The sequence below is a fragment of the Podarcis tiliguerta genome, assembly GCF_965153285.1.
Source record: "Podarcis tiliguerta genome assembly, chromosome: 4".
Classification (NCBI taxonomy): domain Eukaryota; kingdom Metazoa; phylum Chordata; class Lepidosauria; order Squamata; family Lacertidae; genus Podarcis; species Podarcis tiliguerta.
In genome coordinates, this window is record NC_139537.1 from 96,737,590 (window position 1) to 96,761,278 (window position 23,689).

Genomic DNA, 23,689 nt, shown 5'->3' on the forward strand with positions numbered 1-23,689 from the left:
ACATGAAAGTTGCAGTGGTAGGTCTAACAAGAGCTTTCATTGGCCTTGTGTGTATCATAATCTTGGACCTGCATAACAGTTTGATCTTCTTGCAGTCCATGGAACTCTGAAGAGTCTCCTCCAGCACCAGAATTCAAAAGCATCAATTCTTTGGCCATCAGCCTTCTTTGGAGCTGAACCATAAAGTAGGCTGATCGTTGAAGAATTGATGCTTTTTTTTTATGGTGCTGGAGGAGACTCTTGAGAGTCCCATGGACTGCAAGAAGATCAAACCTATCCATTGTGAAGGAAATCAGCCCTGAGTGCTACTGGAAGGACAGATCCTGAAGCTGAGGCTCCAATACTTTGGCCACCTCATGTGAAGAGAAGACTCCCTGGAAAAGACCCTGATGTTGGGAAAGATTGAGGGCACACGGAGAAGAGGATGACAAAGGATGAGATGGTTGGACAGTGTTCTCGAAGCTACTAATGTGAGTTTGACCAAGCTGTGGGAGGCAGTGGAAGACAGGAGTGCCTGGCGTGCTCTGGTCCATGGGGTCACGAAGAGTCGGACACGGCTAAACAACTAAACAACAACAATGCATGTTTAATAACGAAGTTGTGTCATCAGTTTTTCACCAATATTGCATATCCCGATAAAGCTGTTAGCAAAATTTTCACGACAGTGGATAAGATCTGGGAGGACTGCGACCAATTTCTGCCAAAAGCAAAACCTAGAGGTAACCGTGGAAGCTCCCTTCTTAGAAAACAAACATTTGAGGGATTTCAAAGGAAATAAAAATACAGATAGCAACTTCTGGAGGTTGGGATTTTCCACACCCCTAATCCTGGTGACAAGGGGGTCCTTTCTGGTTCAATGGGTCCTAACAAAGAATGAAAGGAGCTGTCAGATTTGGTTCTCTGTTTCTCATTTTGCCAATTTTCAATTCAGTACTCCACATTCATTTCCTCGTGAACACTGGTCAGCATGTTGTATGCATTTCTTCTAAAGAACACATTTTTGTATGCAGTTTTTCACTAGTGTGCACATTTTTTTGCAAGCAGAAACTCCTGCTATAATTCTATTTTCGCTATTATAATCATTTTTATGCACCTTCCTCATGCATTTATTTATGTAAACATTGGTTGGAGAACTGCATAACAAAATTCAGATGAGTTCGAATTTCAAAGGATCGCTGTGTTTCAGTTCCCACATCATTTGGAAAGTGCAGATTTGATAAATGTGGCTTTAAGTGAAAACTGATTCTAATTTCTCCCCCATCTTTACGTCCTATCCAAGCATGAATACTTAAGAGAAGGGGGTTGTGGATTATATATATATATATATACTCTCTCTCACACACCTTTAATATTACATTACAGAAGTTGCATAACACAATGTTTGACTGAGCACAAACCTCCCTCGTTCTGTTTTTCATTACATCAGGGCCATTCTAAAAATACCTACTCGGTTCCATGGATATTCATTTTGCATTAACATTAACAGCAAGGGAGCACACATTAATCCAACCCAGAGAAAATAAAACTTAATTACTACACAATTAAAAAAGAAACACAAAATAACTGTGCTCATTATTTTAATTCCTCTGAATTTATTTAAGATCAAAATAAAAACACTGTCTGCTAATCAATCTGTCAAGGAGCCAAGGCAACAGAGAAAATATACGAGTCAGTGAGGAAATGGAATTAAATGCTTACTTACCATCTGGCTTAGTGAACCCCGGCTGGGCACTCTGATACACAAAACCAGCACTTGTTTCCCCCCTCTTCTGTCTCATGGCAGCAATTGCTTGCTGTTTCCCCCCTGGCACAAAACCATCTCTGATCTGACATCATGCCTCAGGTGTACAGGCTGCTGGTGGGTTCTCCCTGAAGCTCAGCACTGGCACTCCACAGGGATGCATGCTAAGTCCATATCTGTATTCGTTGTATACATATGAGTGCATTTCATCTGACCCTTCTACTGCAATTATTAAGTTTGCTGATAACACCACCATAATGGGTATAATTACAGGCGGAGACGAATCTGCGTACAGGGGGGAGGTTCAAAAGGTATCCACATGGTGCTCAGAGAAGAATCTGCACCTAAACATTGGCAAGACAAAGGAGATGGTGTTGGACTTTTGGAGGAAGAGAGGGGAGCTAGCCCTGTTCTATATCGGGGGGGGGGGGGGCTGTGTGGAGAGAGTCTCTTTCTTTAAATTCCTGGGAGTCCATCTTAGTGAAGACCTTACTTGGAAGGTCAATATAGCCCAGGTGGTTAGGAAGGCCCAACAGAGACTTCATTTCCTTAGGGTCTTGTGAAAGAACAATGTTAGACAGTAACTGATGATTTCCTTCTATCGGTCCATGATAGAAAGTGTTCTCTCATACTGTATTACGGTGTGGTACACTGGTTTGACCAAACTGCGGGAGGCAGTGGAAGACAGAAGTGCCTGGCGTGCTCTGGTCCATGGGGTCACAAAGAGTCAGACACAACTAAACGACAAAACAACAACAACACTGGTTTGACAGCCATGGACAGAAAGTCCCTACAGAAGGTGGTGAAGACAGCACACGATATCATGGGCTGTCCCCTGAGTCCGCTAGATGTTATCGCAGGAGACCGTTGCCTCAGAAGAGCGAGGAACATTCTCAGGCATGACACACACCCTGGCAGCACCTTTTTAATCCGGGCAGGAGATATAGAAGCATGATAAGCTGGACCAACAGGTTAAAAAACAGTTTCTACCCATGGGTCATGAGGCTGCTGAATGGAAGACAGCAACATTGCAGCCGACGTTTGGGGTTGGTGGTCGTACGACAGCACACAGAGTGTAACAAGGACTGAGAGATTGGGGGGGAGGGGAGCTCGCTTAATCTCACTGTAAACAAGCGGTACAGTGACAATAAAGTATTTCTATTTCTCTTCTTCATCCCTGTTGGAGAAGCAGAACCTCCTTCAATGGAAAAAATAAGCAGTCAATGATCAGTTTCACATGTTACCCATTATTTCAAAGGACTATTTTAATTTTAATTTTATTTTATTTACCTTTAGAGCTCTGAATAGCCAGGAACTGGGTTACTTCAAGAAAGGCCTCCTCACACACACCTCCTCCCATTTCCAATAGTAAAGGCTGGGAGTCATCATGTTTCTGGTCAACTTCTGAAACCTCACCAGGCATTATACCAGACCAGGTGTTATCTGAAATCATTTATGTGGGATGGAGTTCCATATACTAGACCCGCACCCAGTGTCCTGGTGGATGCAATCACCTCTCACAATTTCCCCCACCTCCACTCCACCACAGTCTTCCTGTGTTAAGTGGGAAGGGCAGAAAAAAAGATGGTATCTTCAGTGGAATGCACATACCATTATCACCATTATCGGGGGTTCTGCACAACTGGGAATTCCTGAGTGCAGGAAGACTTCTAATCCCTTTCATCTGAATGTGCTTACACCACCACCTTTAGACTTTCCCACTTAACACAAGGAAATCACTTGCAGGGATGTGGATCGGAACCATACTCTGCTACCATTTGTTGGGATTTATGATGCTCTGGGGTCACCTGGAGGCCTCCTCAGTCTCCCTGACCTTTCCGAGTGTCCTCCCGGTAAGCACAACTCTGGAATGGCATGTCCCTTCATTCCAGTGTGCCCTTCAGCGACATAAACCAGCTTGATTTATGCACACTAATGTGGCATAGCACAGCAAGAAGAATGAACCATCCGTAGATCTAAACTACATATTTATTTACACTATATACAGACACAGAATCATGGCTCTCTCTCATTCAGCGCCAAGAGAGAACAGCAACAGAACAGAACGGAACAAAGAAGATGGAAGTGGCACATAATTCCTTCCATTCCCATGCTTCCAAAGAATGGAATGTCAACACACAGAGCATGTGATCTAGTAGTCACACACACTCTGCAGCATGGGAGAGAATGAAAATCCTGATAGTTTCTATGTGTGGCCCCCATTGCCCTTTAACCACATTTGGAGTGAATGCCTGAAAAGGGTGATCTACCTTTCCACTTGTGGTGCAATCCTACCCCTTCCTGCCAGTGGGGCTTTGCACTGTGGCCACAGTGGAAGGAGAAGAGGCAGGACATTGACCCTGATCTGTCAGGGCCAGGCTTGATGCTGTCATGCGACAGCAGTGAGACCAGCTTGGGAAACAGCAAACTCTGGGCCGGCTCAGCCCAGACCTTCCCACCCGCAGAACAACCCATTTCAGCTCTTTCCATTGCCTGTGGCTGGAGGGAATCCCACAAGCAGGCCTGGGGCCTGCCCTTCTATACATCTGGCAGCCAGTGGGAGGCTAGCTTAGTCTGGAGAACTTGGCAGCAGGACACCATCACTCATTCCAAAACCCCTCTCAACCCAGCATAAGCAGGGTTGGACTGCTTGCTTAATCACCTGACAGTAAACCTTATGACTTCGTATGATGAACCTATGGTAAATCTTCAACTATGGGTAAGCACTCACAGTAGGTGGCAGGCAGAAAGATTTCTGGATTTCCTGTTTGATTAAATTCTGTTCTATTAGTGTAAATATGGTTGTTCCATGTTAAATAGCTTGGCAGTGACCACCCATTTTCCCACATGGGGTATGCCTTTGGAAGCTTCCTTCCAAATCAGCACCCTTCCCATGGGACCTTCATTCACAAAAAAAGAGAAGGAGGGTCAGAAGTCCACTTGACTGCCTCCTCTAACTGATGTTCTAGCTCGATGTTCCATTCCACTTAATGACCACACCTGCAAGCAGGCAGGACTTAGAGACACTCACTCATAGGCCAGGCTCTCTACCTGGATAGGTCAGGCCTCAGGAGAGATGTACAGTGGTGCCTCGCAAGACAAAAAGAATCCGTTCTGCGAGCCTCTTCGTCTAGCGGTATTTTCGTCTTGCGAAGCAACCCTATTAGCGGATTAGCGCTATTAGCGGCTATTAAAGGCTTAACGGATTAGCTGCTAAAAGGCTATTAGCAGCTTAGCGCCTTAGAAAAAGGGGGTGGGGAGCGAAAAAAAATCACAAGAACCGCAAGACATTTTCGTCTTGCGAAGCAAGCCCATAGAGAAATTCGTCCTGCGAAGCGCATTGAAAAACGGAAAACCCTTTCGTTTAGCGGGTTTTCCGTCTTGCGAGGCATTCGTCTTGCGGGGCACCACTGTACTCGGTGAGCTCACAAAGGCTTACTCGCTGACATCAGGGTCTGGCCTCCCTAGCAGGGAGCAGCACCAGATTTAGAGTGGTTCCCTGAGCCGAGAGGGCACAATATTATACTTGAGAAGATTCATTTTGGGGCACTAATGTGTGGACGCGCACAAGGTGGCATACTGTGAAAGATTACTAAAGTCTGCCTGTGCAGGGAGGGAGCAGCCTGGACTTCAACTAGCCTGGTTATAAAGCCTGTGCTACTGACCAACCTCTCTCGGCCTGGATAGCACAGCTAGCTCAGGGAGGGAGCCCCAACCTCCCAACATTTGGGGAGGGCAAATAATAATAATAATAATAATAATAATAATAATTATTTATTATTTGTACCCCGCCCATCTGGCTGGGTTTCCCCAGCCACTCTGGGCGGAGTCCATTGAAACAAAAAATTCAGTAAAATATCACAGATTAAAAACTTCATTGAACAGGGCTGCCTTAAGATGTCTTCTAAATGTCAGGTAGTTATTTATCGCTTTGACATCTGATGGGAGGGCGTTCCACAGGGCAGGCGCCACTACCGAGAAGGCCCTCTGCCTGGTTCCCTGTAGCTTTGCATCTCGCAGTGAGGGAATCGCCAGAAGGCCCTCGGAGCTGGACCTCATCGTCCAGGCAGAACGATGGGGGTGGAGACGCTCCTTCAGGTATACTGGGCCAAGGTGGTTTAGGGCTTTAAAAGTCAGCACCTACACTTTGAATTGTGCTCAGAAACGTACTGGGAGCCAATGTAGGTCTTTCAGGATTGGTGTTATATGGTCTTGGTGGCCGCTCTCAGTCACCAGTCTAGCTGCTGCATTCTGGATTAATTGTGGTTTTCGGGTCACCTTCAAAGGTAGCCCCACGTAGAGCGTGTTGCAGTAGTCCAAGCGGGAGATAACTAGAGCATGCACCACTCTGGCGAGACAGTCTGCGGGCAGGTAGGGTCTCAGTCTGCGTACCAGGTAGAGCTGGTAGACAGCTGCCCTGGTCTCGGCGGCTGCCCCCAGTCACCAGTTTAGCTGCCGCATTCTGGATTAGTTGTAGTTTCCAAGTCACCTTCAAAGGTAGCCCCACGTAGAGCGCATTGCAGCCTCTCACCATGCCACTCCCTGCTTTCTTGTTCTCCCTTCCAACCTTCGCTTGCCATGGCCTCCCCCGAGTCAGGTGCAACCCTGCTGACTTGTGTCAGGGTGCCAGTCTTAAATGGGACATTCCTGGATCCAAGCAGGGATTGGCTTCTGTGATCCAGGATGTCCCACTTAAAAGGGGACAGTTGTGGGGTATGGGAGCCAGCCAGCCTGGCCTTAGAGACCACTTAAATAGAGGGCCTACTATGATGTCAATTTCAAAGGAATCTTGTGGTGAGACATCCTCTATTCGGCCGTATTCCACCTGCTCTTGCAAGTTTTGGCAAGTTGAAAGGGGATTAAGGGCCATGAGGAGATGTGATTTGGCAAAGCCAATAGAGGGAAAGCAGTAAATCTTTTGAAAAATGAAAGTAATTGTGATATATTCCTCATCATGATGAACAGTGGAGAGTTTTCATAATTACTAGTTCTCGTCTGGTGCTTCCCAGACAAAACAGGTTTGCTCATTAAAATAAATTAAGTTCATGAAATCAACTTCCCAGTGGATCATAACCACGACCCTGCCCAGAGATCTTTCCATTTGAGTTATAGCACTATATGTGCAAAACATATGTTTTAGAACATGTCGAGGCATTGGGGGCCTGTTCCGTTTTTGTTATGTTCTCGCAACAGCATTAATTAGTTCATTTTTAAAAAGAAAAAGAAGCCCCCCCCCAAAAAAAAAATTACAGAAGTTTAAGTGGTGCTATAGTGAAATCTGGCATGAGACAATTGAGACTGTTGCATATGGACACACAAAAGAGGACTCTATTGTACAGTGGTACCTCTGGTTAAGAACCTAATTCGTTCTGGAGGTCTGTTCTTAACCTGAAACCGTTCTTAACCTGAGGTACCACTTTAGCTCATGGGGCCTCCTGCTGCCGCCTCACAATTTCTGTTCTCATCGTGAGGTAAAGTTCTTAACCCGAGGCACTACTTCCGGGTTAGATGAGTCTGTAACCTGAAGCGTTTGCAACCTGAGGTACCACTGTAATGGAGGGGTCAGAAGGGTCTTGGCATACATTCTACTCCCCTCATCCTGCCTGGCAAAAAATCCTCCTCACAACAATATGCTATAACAGTGGCTCCCAAAATCCCCTACCCTCCGCCATGGACCACTTGGAAATTCCTGGGAGTCTTGGTGAACCACTTAATGGTTTTTATTCCTGTTGTAGCAACTGTAAAGCACTGTGCTTGATAATGTGTGTTTTCATTGCTTATTTCATTGATTTCTATTGATTTATCAGCTCTTGGGTTTTTTCTGGTTCTTAATCCTTTCCACTCCTTTCAAGGCACTTTCTCCTGCTCTGTCTTTCACGCACCTAATCTTTCCCACCCCACTCAAGTGCTTCTCTCCCTCCCAGTGGCGTAGCGTGGGTTGTCAGCACCCGGGGCAAGGCATGTAATTTGCGCCCCCCCGCTGCACTGTCCCTCCCCCAGATAGTCCCTTTCTCTCTCTCCGCACCACACCGCACGCCTGTCACCCCGCCCTCCACAGTGGGCGGCGACCCGGCGGCTCGGATCGGATTTGCACAGCCAGCACTGCAGTGAGAGAGAGTGAGTGAGCCAGGCAGGGCCAGAGAGCTGCGAGTGCGAGCGCCCCCCCCCCCGATGTTGTGCCCGGTGCGGCCGGCCCCCCCTGCACCCCCCACGCTACGCCACTGCTCCCTCCCCCCCCCGCTTCACTTCTGGTCCATCCTGCTCATCTTGTGGGTAGACCACTGGCTTCTGAGAGTGATTCAGCAGCTGCAGCTTCCACCATTCCCAGCCCCTGTTCCTGCCATTCTTCACAGACATGCTGTGGACCACTTGGGTGAAGGAGTTCACAGGCCACAGTTTGGAAACCCCTGTGCTAGAGGAAAAGAACAGGACTTGGCTATCTCCCTGCTGTGAGCTTCCCATGGTATCCGGCTGGTTAGTGGTAGAAACTGAGGGGCTGAACCAGAAGCCAAAAAATACATTTCCATGGCCTGTAAGCTTAAGGTGAACTCTAGAACATGCATTTAAACAAGTTGTATGAGGCAGCCGAAGTAGTGCTTTGCTGTCTCTGTATGTTGAAAAATGAGAAATAATTGGCCCACAATGCAGCAGAAGACAAGGAAAACTGGCCAAGAAAGGATGTCACTGGGTTTTTTTGGTTTTTGTCTGGAGACAATCATAGAAGTGATTACAAATTGCAACAGGCAAGGTTTTGTAAGTACATTTCTGATAGGGTGGCTAATTAAATTGGCTCCCTCAGTCATCAGCATTAAACAGTTCATTAAGTGTGTTTCATCAAGGAAAAATGAAAAGCAAATAGATAAAAGAAATGTTCATGTGTCTTCTTCGCTTGATAGAGGGGTGTTTTTTTTTGACCCTTATGGAGTGGCTTCTAGAAGTGTCTTCCTTTGTTAATTTTGGTGCCCTTTTTGTATGGCTATTTATTAGATACCATTCAAAACCCACACAAACTGCTATGCAAAACAGAGGAAAGTGGGGCAGGGGAAATAAAGCAGGTGCAGATGGCTGATTTAACTCTCTAATGAACCAGCAAGCCCCATCGTGTTAAGCTGAGCTTTCTCCACAGGACTGGCAGAAACCTCGCTCATTTCAATGTTTTCTGTTTGGGTTTTTTTTTATTATTTTTTGCATCAGCAGAGTGCTTTGATTTTCTGGCAAATAAATAAATAAATGAGCAAACAAACAGGAATCTCAAAAGCTCCTGTTTATGAGGTGCCCTCACAAGCTTTCCTGCTTCATGAGAGGATCACATAGAGCGTCCTCTCAGGCTTTTACTCTTCAGAGTTGAGTTTTCAAAGCGAAACTTCAGCTAAAATAATGAAAGAGAGACAGACAGAGAGAAAAGGGAAATTGAGCACACCCTGAGCTGCCTACCTCATCTCCTTCTGGAGTTTTCCTATCTAATGATCTCAGCCAACATTCAGGCTCAGCTGGTAAATTAGAGCCAGCTGTTCCCTGTAAGCCCTTTCACCAGCAGTGCTTCCCCCAAAGGCCCTTGAAACCATTGCAATATACTTTATCCTATCCAGAGACATTGACCAGACATTGTGGTACAGGAGGGAGGGTTGGGAGGTGGCAGGGAGGTGTGAATGCTCTGGTGAGAGCACTGGGTTGGCTCTGCTGGGATATCTGTGCCACAGCAGCCTTCTCATCACCTCATCCCACCTTGCCGGTAACTTGTAGTGATACCTGTGCTGGGAGGCCAGGTAAGCACCACCACCCTTCCCCGCCTTTCACTCCTGTTTAGAAGCTCATCCACTCATTACACTAAACTCAGGTACAATCTGTCTCAACACATGGACTAGGACTAGGGGGGCTGGGGTTCAAATCCCCACTCGGTTATGAAGCTCACAGGGTGACCTTGGGCCAGTCACCCTCCCTCAGCAATCACTTGTGACTCTTGCCCTTAGCAAGTCCCATGGAGCTCAATGGGAATTCATCAGAGTAGACATGTGCTTGTGCAGCATATGTGGACAGCACCAGTTCTCACACTAGGGGTCATTAACAAAGTCCCCTTGCAAAGCTGGCAGGGTGAAAAACAGCCAAACTGCTTTTAGTAGTGCAGCAGAGGGAACTGCAGCAGGAGTCGCTTGTCCTCTTCCTCCCCCTGCCCTTGAATAGTCTCAAAGGCTCTTTTCTTTCATTGGGGTGCTGTATCCATTGCTTGTCGATAACCTGTTCTGCACCGGGCTTCTGAAGGTGACTATGTTAGTAAGCTGCCCCTATCAGTTTTCTTTATATATAAAAAAGTAGGAATATTTCATCTCACAATAGATTTGGCTTGACTTACTTTAGAGCAGGTGCAACTCAAACTCAACTATTTGTTATAGCAAGTTATGAGGGAAATAGTTAAAGCCATGGTTTTCCCAGTAGTGATGCATGGAAGTGAGAGCTGGACCATAAAGAAGGCTGATCGCCGAAGAATTGACGCTTTTGAATTATGGTGCTGGAGGAGACTCTTGAGAGTCCCATGGACTGCAAGAAGATCAAACCTATCCATTCTTAAGGAAATCAGCCCTGAGTGCTCACTGGAAGGACAGATCCTGAAGCTGAAGCTCCAATACTTTGGCCACCTCATGAGAAGAGAAGACTCCCTGGAAAAGACCCTGATGTTGGGAAAGATTGAAGGCACAAGAAGAAGGGGATGACAGAGGACGAGATGGTTGGACAGTGTTCTCGAAGCTACCAGCATGAGTCTGACCAAACTGCGGGAGGCAGTGGAAGACAGGAGTGCCTGGCGTGCTCTGGTCCAGGGGGTCACGAAGAGTCGGACACCACTAAACGACTAAACAACAACAAGGGAAATGGATTGGAAGCAGTTCCATGGGGTTTTGTATCTATCTATCTATCTATCTATCTATCTATCTATCTATCTATCTACCTACCTATGCATATGCACTGAAGGAAGATTATTTTGCCCTTGTCAGACTCTACTATTTAAGCTCTAGAGATGCAAGTGGGTGGAAGAAATCCACTGTACTCCAGTGCACCGTAACTACTTTTCTTATATGCCCCCCCTACCAAAAGGCAAAAGAGATATAACGTTCCTTTATTTTTCCAAGTGGGGAAAGGGGACCAGCAAATTGGACTTGCAGGAAAGCATACAAACACACACCCCGGTCTCAATGTACTTGCAGATATAGCTATATCAAGCTTCTTTTTGTGTAGTGCTTTGTGAATACAGGGGTCTTTGCATATGAGACCATTTAGGATTCCCCCCCCCCCCTGCTAATCTCTCAATGTGTACATGTGCTCCATAATATAAACAGGAAGAGATTCAAATTAAGAGAAGGAAACCTTTGTGTTATTTTTGTTTTTTGAAAAAAAAATGGATAGTAAACTGTGGGCATGGTCTAATTCTGGAATGATTTGTAGAAATTATAGCTAAACTGGAATTCAGGAGTGGAAAGAAGCAGGAATGTCTGGTGGCGAGGGGAGGGGCTATGAACATGGACCCCAGAAGCAGCATTGCTGCGTGGCCTGCCAGAGCATCCAAACCACTCAAACTTTACTTCTTCTCTTCCCTGCCCTTCACCATCTTGGGACATGGTAGCACTGCCACTTCTGAGGCCAGGTCCATGGTTCTGTTCCTCCCTGCCAGCCTCTCTTGATATACCACAAACCCATAAAGCACAACACCAGGCAACACACTCATCTCCATGTCCAGGTCACATTGCATTGAACCATTATGTCTCTGGGTGGAGAGAAGTGTTATGTGTGGCATTGGGGATTAAGAAGAAGAAGAGTTTGGATTTGATATCCCACCTTTCACTCCCTTTAAGAAGTCTCAAAGCGGCTAACATTCTCCTTTCCCTTCCTCCCCCACTACAAACACTCTGTGAGGTGAGTGGGGCTGAGAGACATCAGAGAAGTGTGACTAGCCCAAGGTCACTCAGCAGCTGCATGTGGAGGAGCGGAGGCGCGAACCCGGTTCCCCAGATTACGAGACTACCGCTCTTAACCACTACACCACACTGGCTTTCTTCTCCCTTATAAGACTGACATTACATTGTGATTTCATGTTCCATGTGATTTTGCTGTTGGAGATGATGGGAATACACACAACGCGATGACATTGCAAAATGGGGTAGCTGCACATTACAGTGAAGAGAACTCGAAATAAAATTTTAAAAATGGTTAATTGCTATGTAGTGCATAATCTGTAGTAGATGTTAAAAGCCCCATTGAGAGGATAAATCATGTTGCCCAAACAGGCAAAGCCATGTAACTTAAATCTTTCACAAGGATGCAGTCTGGGTCGCAGAGTGGAAGATTTTCTAATTGTGTTGTTTTTGAAGACAGACCTGCATTTTAAGTGTTTGAACCTAGTGCTATAAGACAGATAACACTGAATTGTTAATGCTAAAGATGTGAATCCAAATTAGGAAGAGGGTTTAAGAGGAGCCTGTTCCTGTGTGCAATCCATAGGCTTTTAAAAATACATCAGTTACCAAATAAAAAATGTTCATTCATGTTGTAAACTAGAGGGAATCAATGTTGGCTCATCAGCTATGTGTGACTCAAATCCAGACATTTTAATGAGGCATCGGGGTAAAGGCAATAATCTGGTCACTGAAGCAAATAAATTCCCCCCCGTGAGTTCAAAACAGTAGAAAGGTCTGGACACTTTTTTTAATGCAGCAAAGATTAACCAAAGGGGATTTTCGCATTGTCTTTTAAGTGATAAAATCTTTATAAGTTGTGTGTGAGTGTGACCATCATCCATGGGCAAGCATGCATAAAGAGGTTAATTACTATTATCTCTCCATACCTCTCTACATATAGCATGCAATAAATAGCCATGGCAGACACAGGTATTTCAGAAGTGGCTGCTATTCATTCCATTGCTAGAGCAACTGGTGGGGAACAGTATTCTTCCCTGTGGCATTGGGAGGGGCACTGCTCGAAACAAAAGACTGAATGGGATGGATCTTAAAAAGGTAAAGGGACCCCTGACCATTAGGTCCAGTTGTGACCGACTCTGGGGTTGCAGTGCTCATCTCACTTTAGATAGATAGATAGATAGATAGATAGATAGATTCTTTATTGTCATTACACAAGTGCAACATTGCACAAGTGCAACGAAATTGGATGCCATCCCTTAAAAACAACAAAAGCAAAACAACAACAACAACCAAACAAACCACATTCCAGCCACACCCACACCAACACCCATCAAACTCCCAGGTCACACTATCGAGTTACAGCATTCAAAAAGGCCACAGCTCTTGGATAGAAACTGTTTTTCAGTCTATTTGTCCTTGACTTGATGTTTCTATATCTCCTGCCAGAAGGCAGTAGTGCAAACAGACTGTGTCCCGGGTGAGATGAATCCTGCAGGATGTTGTTTGCTTTCCTAAGACAACGGGAACCGTACAGTTCTTCCAAAGATGGGAGAGGATGACCAATAATCCTTTGGGCTGTGGTTATGACCTTCTGGAGCACCTTCCTCTCCCTAGCTGTACAACTGGAGAACCAAGCACAAATACAGTATGTAAGAATGCTCTCTATGGAGCCTCGGTAGAAGGACACCAGCAGTCTCTCACTCAGATTGTTCTTCTTCAAAAGTCTGAGGAAATAAATTCTCTGCTGGGCCTTCTTCACCAGAGCAGTGGTATTTGCGCTCCAAGTCATGCCCTGATCGATAGTTACTCCCAAAAACCTGAATTCCGCCACCCTCTCCACCCGTTCCCCGTTGATATACAAGGGCTGAATGTCCGCCTTTTTTTTTTCTGTAATCCACCACCAATTCCTTGGTCTTAGCCGTATTAAGAGCCAGATTGTTCTCTCCACACCAAACACAGAGCCGCTCCACCTCGTCCCGATAGGCGGACTCATCCCCTCCTGAAATGAGCCCTACCACCGTAGTGTCATCAGCAAACTTGATGATTTTGTTGCTGGAATAGATGGCTGTACAGTCATACGTATAGAGGGCATAGAGCAGGGGACTCAACACACAACCCTGTGGTGAGCCGGTGTTAAGGCTAAGGGCTGTGGACATATGTGACCCTACTCTAACCCTCTGAGAACGTTCTGACAAAAAATCCAAAACCCAGAGACAGGTGGAGTTGGAGAGTCCAATCGCCTCTAGCTTGGACACCAGTCTATGGGGGAGGATAGTGTTAAAAGCAGAGCTAAAATCCACAAACAGCAGCCTCACATAACTCCCCGGCTGCTCCAGATGGGACAGAGCAGCATGGAGAGTGGTGGTGATAGCGTCTTCTGTGGATCTATTTGCCTTGTATGCAAACTGGTGGTTGTCAAAAGTTGATGGAAGACAGGAAATAATGTGACGGCGCACCAGTTTCTCAAAACACTTCATGATGATTGGAGTCAGTGCAACTGGTCTGTAGTCATTCAAACTACTGATTGTGGATTTTTTAGGCAGAGGGACAATAGTTGACGACTTCAGGCAGGGTGGGACAATAGACTGGTGTAAGGACTTATTGAAGATCTTAGTAAAGACCCTCGCCAGCTGATCCGCACAGCCCTTCAACACCTTTCCAGTGATGCCATCAGGTCCAGCCGCCTTCCTCGGATTCGCCATCCTCAATACCTGTCTCACCTCATGCTCCTCTACCGTGAATGAGGGGCCCCTATGGGCTGGTGGCTGTAATACCGGCATCTCAGGTGGCTCCCTCTCGAAGCGAGCAAAGAAGAGGTTAAGCTCCTCCGCCAGCAAAGGGTCACCGTCGACAGCACCAAGGTTAGGTTTGTAGTTGGTAATATGCTGAATCCCCTGCCACATCTGTCTTGTGGCCGAGGGAGCCGGCGTACAGCTTCTGGGTCATGTGGCCAGCATGACTAAGCTGCTTCTGGCGAACCAGAGCAGTACACAGAAATGCCGTTTACCTTCCCGCCAGAGCGGTACCTATTTATCTAATTGCACTTTGACGTGCTTTCGAACTGCTAGGTTAGCAGGAGCAGGGACTGAACAACGGGAACTCACCCCATCGCGGGGATTCGAACTGCCGACCTTCTGATAGGCAAGTCCTAGGCTCTGCGGTTTAACCCACAGCGCTACCCATGTCCCAGGGGCTCATCTTAGTCGGTGCATATAACTTTTAGGCTGCAATCCTCTACCCATTTACTTGGGGGTAAGGGTGAAAGGAGCTTTCAGTTTCAGTTCCCCCAGTTTCTCATTTTTGCAACCTTAAATTCAGTTCAACACCTTTCTGCAGCAGTGTGTGTGTGTGTGTTTAATGCTCATGAAAAACCATCAGCATTTTGGGGCATGTCCTCAAAATCTGCTCTTGCTGGTTCCCCAAACCCTCCGGAACAGATTCTGAGGAAGCTGCACCGTGAAGAGGAAGGCAAACTCCCATTGCCCATGTTTTGCCAGCTTTTTTGCAAGACTATCATCGGGGACTTTGTAAAAAAAGACCTTTCTGAAATCAAGAGACACTACACCCACAGCATTTCTCTGACCCCCCCCCCCAAGCTTGTAAGCCTATAAAAGCATGACAAGCATGCTTGTGTCTTTCTGCATGTGCAGGCAATTACTTCCCACAGTGCATGTGTGCGGTAAATATATATGTGCCAAAATGCTTCACACATGGGAATGTATAGTATGTATGAGATACATGCAATTTCTTATAGGTGTTTCTATGCAGAACTTATCTGAAGCTGTATTTTGGATTGCATCTGTACTGTAATTCTACTGACTTCAGTAGCTTGTGTTCAGATTAGATTTATATTGTATCTGAAATTGAAATAATGTAATCAATACTCTTGAAGATTCTCTTGACAACCACAATTTGTTTGGCCTTTCCCCATTTCATTTATGAGTTACTGATCATGGCAAAGTGGTAGAGACGACAGAAATCAGATCGTCATCAAAACAAATCAGGTATATCAAAATAAAATTTCCTTCTGCATTGAAATGATATATCATACAGTTTTAAGAATTTTATATATAACTTGGCAGTCTCGTATCATGGCTAGGATTTCAAGCAGTTAATAATCCAGAGTGTTATAAAAGGTCATCTTGGAAACATATTAACTGTACTCCCATTTTAAATTCCAGTAGATGAAATGTATGTTATTACAAAAGAAGAATACGGGTCTGTGAACATTTTGGGGATAATTTCTTTCCTTTCTGTATGATTTATATGCATGCACAGGGATAACTTAATTCGCAAGAGATGTGCAAGTAATTTATTTTCCAGCCACTGAACTAAAACTGGACAATAATTTATCTGACTTTTAGTGTGGGGTTGCAGCCAAAGCAGAAATGACATTGAATGATAACCGAAGAGTTGCCATTTTGCTGTTTATCTTTGGCTCAGGGCACTTGCGCATTTTCTTTGCAAAGCCAAATTACTCTCTCCCCCACTTTTTTTTTTAACGTGCATGCAGAGAACAGATTTCCCTAGTCAGATATTCAATGGAAACCAAATGAGCAATAGTCATTGTTGACTATTTTTACTTCAATTGGACAGCTCACAAACTGCAATTTAAAAAAAAAAAGAGGAGGGAAATTACTACAGCACTATCACGTACCTAGTACGACTAAACACTCAACCTCTTTTTTGCCACTCCACATAATCAACATATTTCATTCTGTGTAGAATTCAATTTTCAATGCCTTGCAGTTTGGAAACAAAGTGCTTCAAATTTCGCGCTCCCTCTCTCGTTCTGATTTTTACCAATTAGATTGAAAATATGCCTTTCCACTAGAGCGATATTACTTGTTACTGAATGACAAGAAGAGGCCTCTACATTGTCTTCATCTTACATGTGTCAGAAAGAGCTTTGGATACTAAAAAAATGATCACATCAAAAGGCGTGCATGTGTGTATGTGTACCATCTTGGCTTCAATTAACACACTGCGACTGCAGCACTTGAGGTTGTGTGATGGATAAGTCTTTATTGAAGGCCAGAATTTCACCTATCCCGTGTTCAGCAGGGAGTTCTGGTCTGATTCCCCCTTTCCCACCAGCTGATCAGCAGAATCCCAGCTTCCTTTGAAGAGTTATGTCAGGGGTAGCCAACCTGGTACCTTCCAGATAATGCTGAACTCCAGCTCCCATCAGCCCCAGTTGATGGGGCTAATGGTCAGGGATGATGGAAGCTGTAGTTCAATAGCATTTGTGGGGACCACCCTGGCTTCCACATATATGAACACAGAAGCCTAATGGAAAGGGTTTATGTTGTCCATTCTCTCCTTCCACCCCACGTATAAATGGTTCTTATTCTGCCTTATCAGATCCCTTGTCACCCCAGGTTAAGGCTAAGTGTTTGATCTCAAATCAAGTAATATATGCTTAGGATCAAGGCACTGGTTTGCTACAATTTGATGCAAAATTTAATAACCATGCCATGTAGAACTTTGAAGCAGGAGTAGTCAAATCTTCTATCATTAAAGATCATGTTCCTCCGAGAGGATCTACAAGGGAACACATGTTGGAGACAGCAATGGGTGGGGTCAGTGCCACATCACTTACAGAATGTAAGAGAGAGAAAATGAAGTGAGGCAATGAACTTTTTAAGATCATCACTACCAGATGTATCTTTTCTTTCCACATAGTCTTCAACCATCCATACACATACACACACTTCTCCCAACCCAGACAAACACAAAACCATCCCTTCAGCACAGCTCCGTGCTTCAAAGCACCCTGTCCTCTCTGCTCAGGTGCAGCTCCTCCTCACTTGCAAAGTTTTTTGTTTTAGAAAAAAAAAAATTAATCTGCTTGTATCTGCCAGTGCTCAGCCTCTACCTGGAATATGTTCCTCAAGCTCTGTGCTCTTTCATGCCCGAAAGCAAAGGAGGAGAGCAGTGGCATACCTTGGGGTCCCAAATTTCATTGTTGCCCAGTGCAATGCCAAAATTCAGCCCATGCCCCCACCTTCTATTTTACCTCATAGTTGCAGACATCCCCTGTGGTGGTGGGCTCCGTGCTCCCAAGGAGAGCAGCCAAGATGCTGCAGACTGGCCCTCTGCTGCTCTAAAAGGTACATTGTATGTAAGAAATCAGAGCTAAATGTTTGAAATGGAATACTTGAAATTTAAATAAAAATAAAAATGAGCACGGGATCATTTCATCATCATTTAAATTTAAATCAACTGGAATCACTAGCAAGATATCTCCAGCTCTTATAAGAAAAGTAATAGGCTCCAATCCGCACTGGAATGGTGGTCTCTCCTTTAATTCAAGGTGACAGCAGTATTGATAATCTGCTAATGGGATGATGATTTCATCCCTATCAGCAATAGCTGTGTTTCCATCTTGCTGCAGCTGTAAGTTTTCCACACATAAAGAGTTCAATGAAATTAAAGGTGAGTGTGTGATCTTACAGCACTATTAAGGACACAAATGACTTGGAATTTGTAGTCATGACATTGCAGCACTGTCAGGAGCAAGGTAAAATATGGCCTCGTGGCAAGCAGAAGGTTCCAGATCCAGTTCCTGGATGTCAGTAACACTTGGGAAAACAACATTTCTCAGAACTATTTGCACTTCATGCAATGTATGTGGCAAAGGAAGGAGCAGGGGTGGACATTGGTCGTCTCTGGTAAGAAAGTGAGGCCAACATCTGGCACTCCAAAATGGATCTTCTCTGTTTTGCACCTTCTCAGCTGGAGGGACAGGTCTTTTTCTTTCTTGCCACTACAAAAGCAGCAACCATCAGACAGGTGGATGGGAAGGAAGGTGAGCAGAGTTTGGAGTATCAGTGTCTAGGGGTGGGTGCCTGGATGTTTGGCAGGGAAAGAGAGAAGTTGAATTCTTTTCCAAGTCCGATGAAAATTAGTGTACTTGTGATATGTACCCCTCCATCTACACAATTAAGTGGCAGTGTAAACACAGGGGCATTCTGGCAACATTTTTAGGGTGAGATGTGAAAATTATTTAACATTTCAGGGGGCATGCTTGCTATTTTCTGGTGGTGGCAGAAACTTAACATTATGCTGCTGTTTGGTCATCAATAAGAAAGAAATAATGGTAGAACTCTCTGTAGTGGGCACATTTTGGCAACTGCCCCTGCCACCCCCCTCAGTGTCCTAGAACAAGGTTACATCAAGGCATAGTGTCCTTACTATAGGAAAACTCTGGGATTGGCTCTGCCTCTGCCGGTTTCCTACAGCGATGAGCAAATACATATCAGAAGGAGCATATATATTCATTCTCATTCTCTCTTTCCATATACAGTGGTACTTCGGGTTACAGACACTTCAGGTTACAGACGCTTCAGGTTAGACTCCGCTAACCCATAAATAGTACCTCAGGTTAAGAACTTTGCTTCAGGATGAGAACAGAAATCGTGCTCCGGTGGCTCGCTGGCAGCAGGAGGCCCCGTTAGCTAAAGTGGTGCTTCAGGTTAAGAACGGACCTCCAGAACGAATTGAATTCTTAACCCAAGGCACCACTTTATATGTATCTGTTGACAACTACTTCTGGGAATGGAGTCTTGGACCCCTTGAAATCCACCTGTGATTGGCTTGAAAGGGTAAAGTTAGCAATCCTAGCAATCTTGCAGCTTCCGGTGAGGTGTGTAGCATAACACCACGGATTCAGCTTTAGCTGACAAGGTGCTTGTGTCAATGTGACCAGCCATGTGTTCCCTCGACCCTTTCCCCTCTTGCCTTACTAACGTTTGCCAACTGGGTGGATACAGGGTGCAGCCAAGGCATTTTTGCCAGGGCTGGTTCATATACAGGTCAGCTGTTAGAAAAACAGCGTGCTATCAGAGAGCACCACGGGGCACACCTTGCCCCCAGTACCACAATTTCCAAGACTGCCTGCCTGTCACTCTTACTTCATTTTAAATCTCCTCCTGAGCCAGATGTCTTCCAAGCAGCCTTAAACTCTCCAGAATCCCACCCTCCTTCCTCCTCTGACCTGTCTTCCGTGTCCACCCCCACCCCCCGGTTTGGAGCCTTCCTCCTCTGCATCTTCCCTTGGGGGTCCTTCGTCTGAAGCCTCCCACCACTCGTCTTTGTCCCTGACCATTTTTGAGGCAGGGAGTGGCAGCGGTGGAGCATAGGCCTGCGCTGCCCAGGGCGGGCCCGCTCCCGGGGGGGGGGGGGAGCGTGGTCTGTGCCCTCCCAGACATGGGATAGCCACTCGGGTGCTCAGAGCGGCGAGCCGCTCACGGGGGTGGAGCAAGCCACCCATGGCGGACATTCGGCACGCCGCCTGCCTGCAACTCCCAAGACTCCCCCAAGCTGTCAAAACGAAGGGTGAAGAGGGGAATGCCACCGGGATAGTGGTGGTGCTACCCGCTTACACTGATGGCTCGGGGTAGTAGGCTTGGGAGTTGCAGCTGGGTGGTACGCTTAATGTCACCCCCCTAGTGAGGGCACCCGGGGTGGTCGTCCCCACCGCCTCCCTTCCTACACCCCTGGGGAGTGGTCCCAGCCATCTTGAAGGAGTGGCAACCACTCCTGAAATTAATTAATTATGCACAATTAACTACACATAAAAACACACATGCTGTGAATGCCTATGGGTTGCATTCCAGTTCAACGAATTCCAGTTCTGAACACGGAACAATCCTGTGAATACAGAGAATCTCCATATTTGTCTCTTCTTAGAGTCCATTTCTCTGACATCCACAGTGGCAGATCAAGTTTCAGAGGCTGAGCTTTTTCCCTTTCCTACTTTGCTTGGATTCAAATTCACTTTCCTTATCTTTAAATAGAAATCAATAAGATTTGCCTGCCATCAGTATGTGAATAAGCAGAGGAGGCAATAGATCACCAGGACTCAGATCCAGAAATTCTATGCATTCATTTGCAGCCATACCAATGCTCCGAGCAGTAATTGTTAATAAATAAAACAACAAACACCTCATTCTGTTACTGGTTTAAGGAAAAACGTATTTGTGACAGGGGCTGAAAGCGCCCAAACCATCATTTGTGTATATTAAAATATCTATCATAAAGACTGCATAATTAAGAGGAAGGACAAAGGAGCATTGGATGTGTGGTTTTGAATAGTTCATATCTTTTTTCAGTTATGTTTAATGCTTAATTATTTGATTATTTAAATAAACGCACAATGATTTTCTCTTGCAGCATATAATTCTCCCAGTACTGCATGCTGAATTTAGTTGTAACCTTCGTTATTGTTAGAGAAAGGGAACAATCCCTCCCCTTTACAAATTTCCTTTGTTCTGAGGAAAACTACAAATTGTGTATTTCTTACCTACTCAAACTAGGAGAACTCTCTATGATTCATTGCAATGTGCTGAACAATTTTTTAATGCAAAAACGCAATTTTCAAAATTACCATACAACTACCTCATGCATTCAGAAAAATAAGACAACTTTTAAATTATGATGATGAAAACGGTCACCCTTTTCTGTGAAGATACCTGGATGTTTGCGAACTACTTGACTGGCAGCAATTCAACTGCTGAAGCCTTTTCCTTGTTGTTTTAACTAAGTTGTGTGGTTTTTTTTTACCAGGAACAGAGGCAGAATATCTAGCACCATAAATCTGTGTGGGAGAGCACATGTTTTGCACAGAAAACACCACTATCTGAAACCAGAAGGACTAACGATCAGAATCTTTATAAAGGAAGTTTTCCAAACATCACTTCTGGTCTAAAACTTCCCTGAAAGGTGCCCTGTTCACCTACTGATTACTTATGCAGCTATTTAAGGGAAGGAACTCTGTGTGAATCACAGAAAGGAGTTTGGTTCCACTGGCAGGTCAAATAAGAAAAACTAGGGAATTTTTTTATTCAAAATGCATCATGTAAAAAATTCCATGGTCACTATCATATTTTCTTTTGTTATTTCCTCAGCCTACTCCATATTTTTGCATCCTCTTAAAATGAAATGTCTGGAACAGAGTATAAGAAATATTTTTTACTTGATTAAATGTCATTACTTTTTAAACAGAATATTCATTGTGTCTGAATATTTTTTTTTAAAAAAACCTCTGAATTATGTAAGTGATGAGCTTCTTGCAGCAGGGAGAAAAGCTCTCCATTTTCCAGCCAACCAGGAATATAAGAAAAGACCTTGTACTTTATTTGTCAAAAGTACAGCATTTGCTCTTTGTGCATAATATATTTGTATTATATCAGTACCTTATGTTGTTTGCTTGACCTCCACATGGCCAATGATAGCACATCACTGAAGTGTAGCATAGCCTCTGGGGGCTTTTGCATGCAGAAACATGACGCTCGCCTGCAGATGTATGATACCATCACCTAACATTTCTGTCCTTAATAAATACTGTACTCTAAATGCCATATCCACAGCACGATGTTCACGAAACGTTTGTTCTTGCTTTTGAGGGAAACATTTTTTCCATGTCACTTGATGTGAGTGTGGACGTATGAATTCCTGATGTATAGCACCGCACATGTTGTTGTTGTTGTTTAGTCGTTCAGTCGTGTCCGACTCTTCGTGACCCCATGGACCAGAGCACGCCAGGCACTCCTGTCTTCCACTGCCACCCGCAGTTTGGTCAGATTCATGTTTGTAGCTTCAAGAACACTGTCTAACCAAAGGTCCGTATAGTAAAAGCTATGGTTTTCCCAGTAGTGATGTATGGAAGTGAGAGCTGGACCATAAAGAAGGCTGATCGCCGAAGAATTGACACTTTTGAATTATGGTGCTGGAGGAAACTCTTGAGAGTCCCATGGACTGCAAGAAGATCAAACGCATCCATTCTTAAGGAAATCAGCCCTGAGTGCTCACTGGAAGGACAGATCGTGAAGCTGAGGCTCCAATATTTTGGCCACCTCATGAGAAGAGAAGACTCACTGGAAAAGACCCTGATGTTGGGAAAGATGGAGGGCACAAGGGGCTTGAAGGACTCAGAGAAGCTATGAACTATGCCGAGCAGAGCACCGCACATAGATAGGTTTATTCTGTACCTCCTGGTGCAACTGACTACTGAAAACTGAGTAAATGTTGAAAATGTAACCTGTTTCATGTATTCACTGGGTTCAAGAAAATCTGTGCATGGCTGAGCAGCAAGCTTGCCTCCAATAGCAGACAGAGCTAGGTGAGAGATGGGTGCTTCACATCAATGCCAAATGACACCGGATCTCTTTTGGAGGAAGAATAATGTGACTTGGGCATCCAACTGAAAAGCTACCCATGTGGAGCGATGCAACACACACAATGCTATCTGCGCAGTGGAGACAAAGGCAAAGGCATATCCACCCCATTGCCATTTGAACATGCTCACTTTCAAAGGTGGCAGCCCGCAGGTCAGGAGTCAGGCAACACTTTTAATGCTTTATTTTTCTACAAAAAAGAATTAAAATGTCGTAGCGTTCCAATCGACATTATGTCAGTCTTTTGTCAAACATAAAGCCATCAATCCATTCAATGGGCTTTTCTCTCCACAACAGCTTTGGAGTTTGGTCTAGCTTTGCAAAGCCTCACAAAACGGGACGGACGGGGGAGGGGGGGAGCTGTCTATTGAAACTGAAAATGAATGAAATGAAATGTGTGAATTACAGCAGACTGCATGTTCTGTTTTGACAGGATAAATAATTATTTTAAAAATCCACCATACATTATGCTTTTCAGTGGTAACTACTTAACGACTCTGTTACCAAGGACATTTTTATTTGTGTTTCTCGGCTTTGAAACTGAAAAGAAAGATGTACTGGCAAGGCCCTATATGCGTACTGTGAAGATGTCGCTTCATTAAGGCTTACTGGTTCATTACTTTAGAAACTAGTGCACAATTCACTCTTTTCATCACTCTCTATATATTTTATTTATTCTTCAGTGCTGGAAAAAATGAAAGACAGCTGAATCTGGACACAACTCATTTTGGGAACAGAACTCCAGACCCTCCAAGCGTTCCTATTTTCCATGGACAGTCCCAGATTTACAGAGGCCGTATGATTCCTGAATGTCCTGCTTTTCCTTAGGACACCCCTATTTTCATGAGAAAAATGTTGGTGTG

The 23,689-nt window shown here is 44.9% G+C and overlaps 1 protein-coding gene and 1 long non-coding RNA gene across 5 annotated transcripts in view; both read right to left on the bottom strand.

Moving 5' to 3' along the window:
• Positions 1–23,689, bottom strand: part of LOC310675379 (uncharacterized protein) — a 148,479-nt gene that overhangs the window by 47,123 nt on the left and 77,667 nt on the right. Inside the window, exon 4 of one of the 4 annotated variants that reach the window (XR_014510079.1) lies at positions 3,108–3,184. The exons of the other annotated variants lie outside the window; for them this stretch is intronic. The gene's annotated coding sequence lies outside the window, so the exon portion shown is untranslated. Of the gene's footprint in view, positions 1–3,107; positions 3,185–23,689 lie in introns of those variants that run through there. 4 annotated transcript variants of the gene reach the window in all.
• LOC310675418 lies at positions 575–3,081 on the bottom strand. The gene is made up of 3 exons (XR_014510130.1): positions 3,032–3,081; positions 1,703–2,085; positions 575–863 (listed from the first exon to the last, which is right to left on the bottom strand). It is a non-coding gene; the product is annotated as an uncharacterized lncRNA (long non-coding RNA).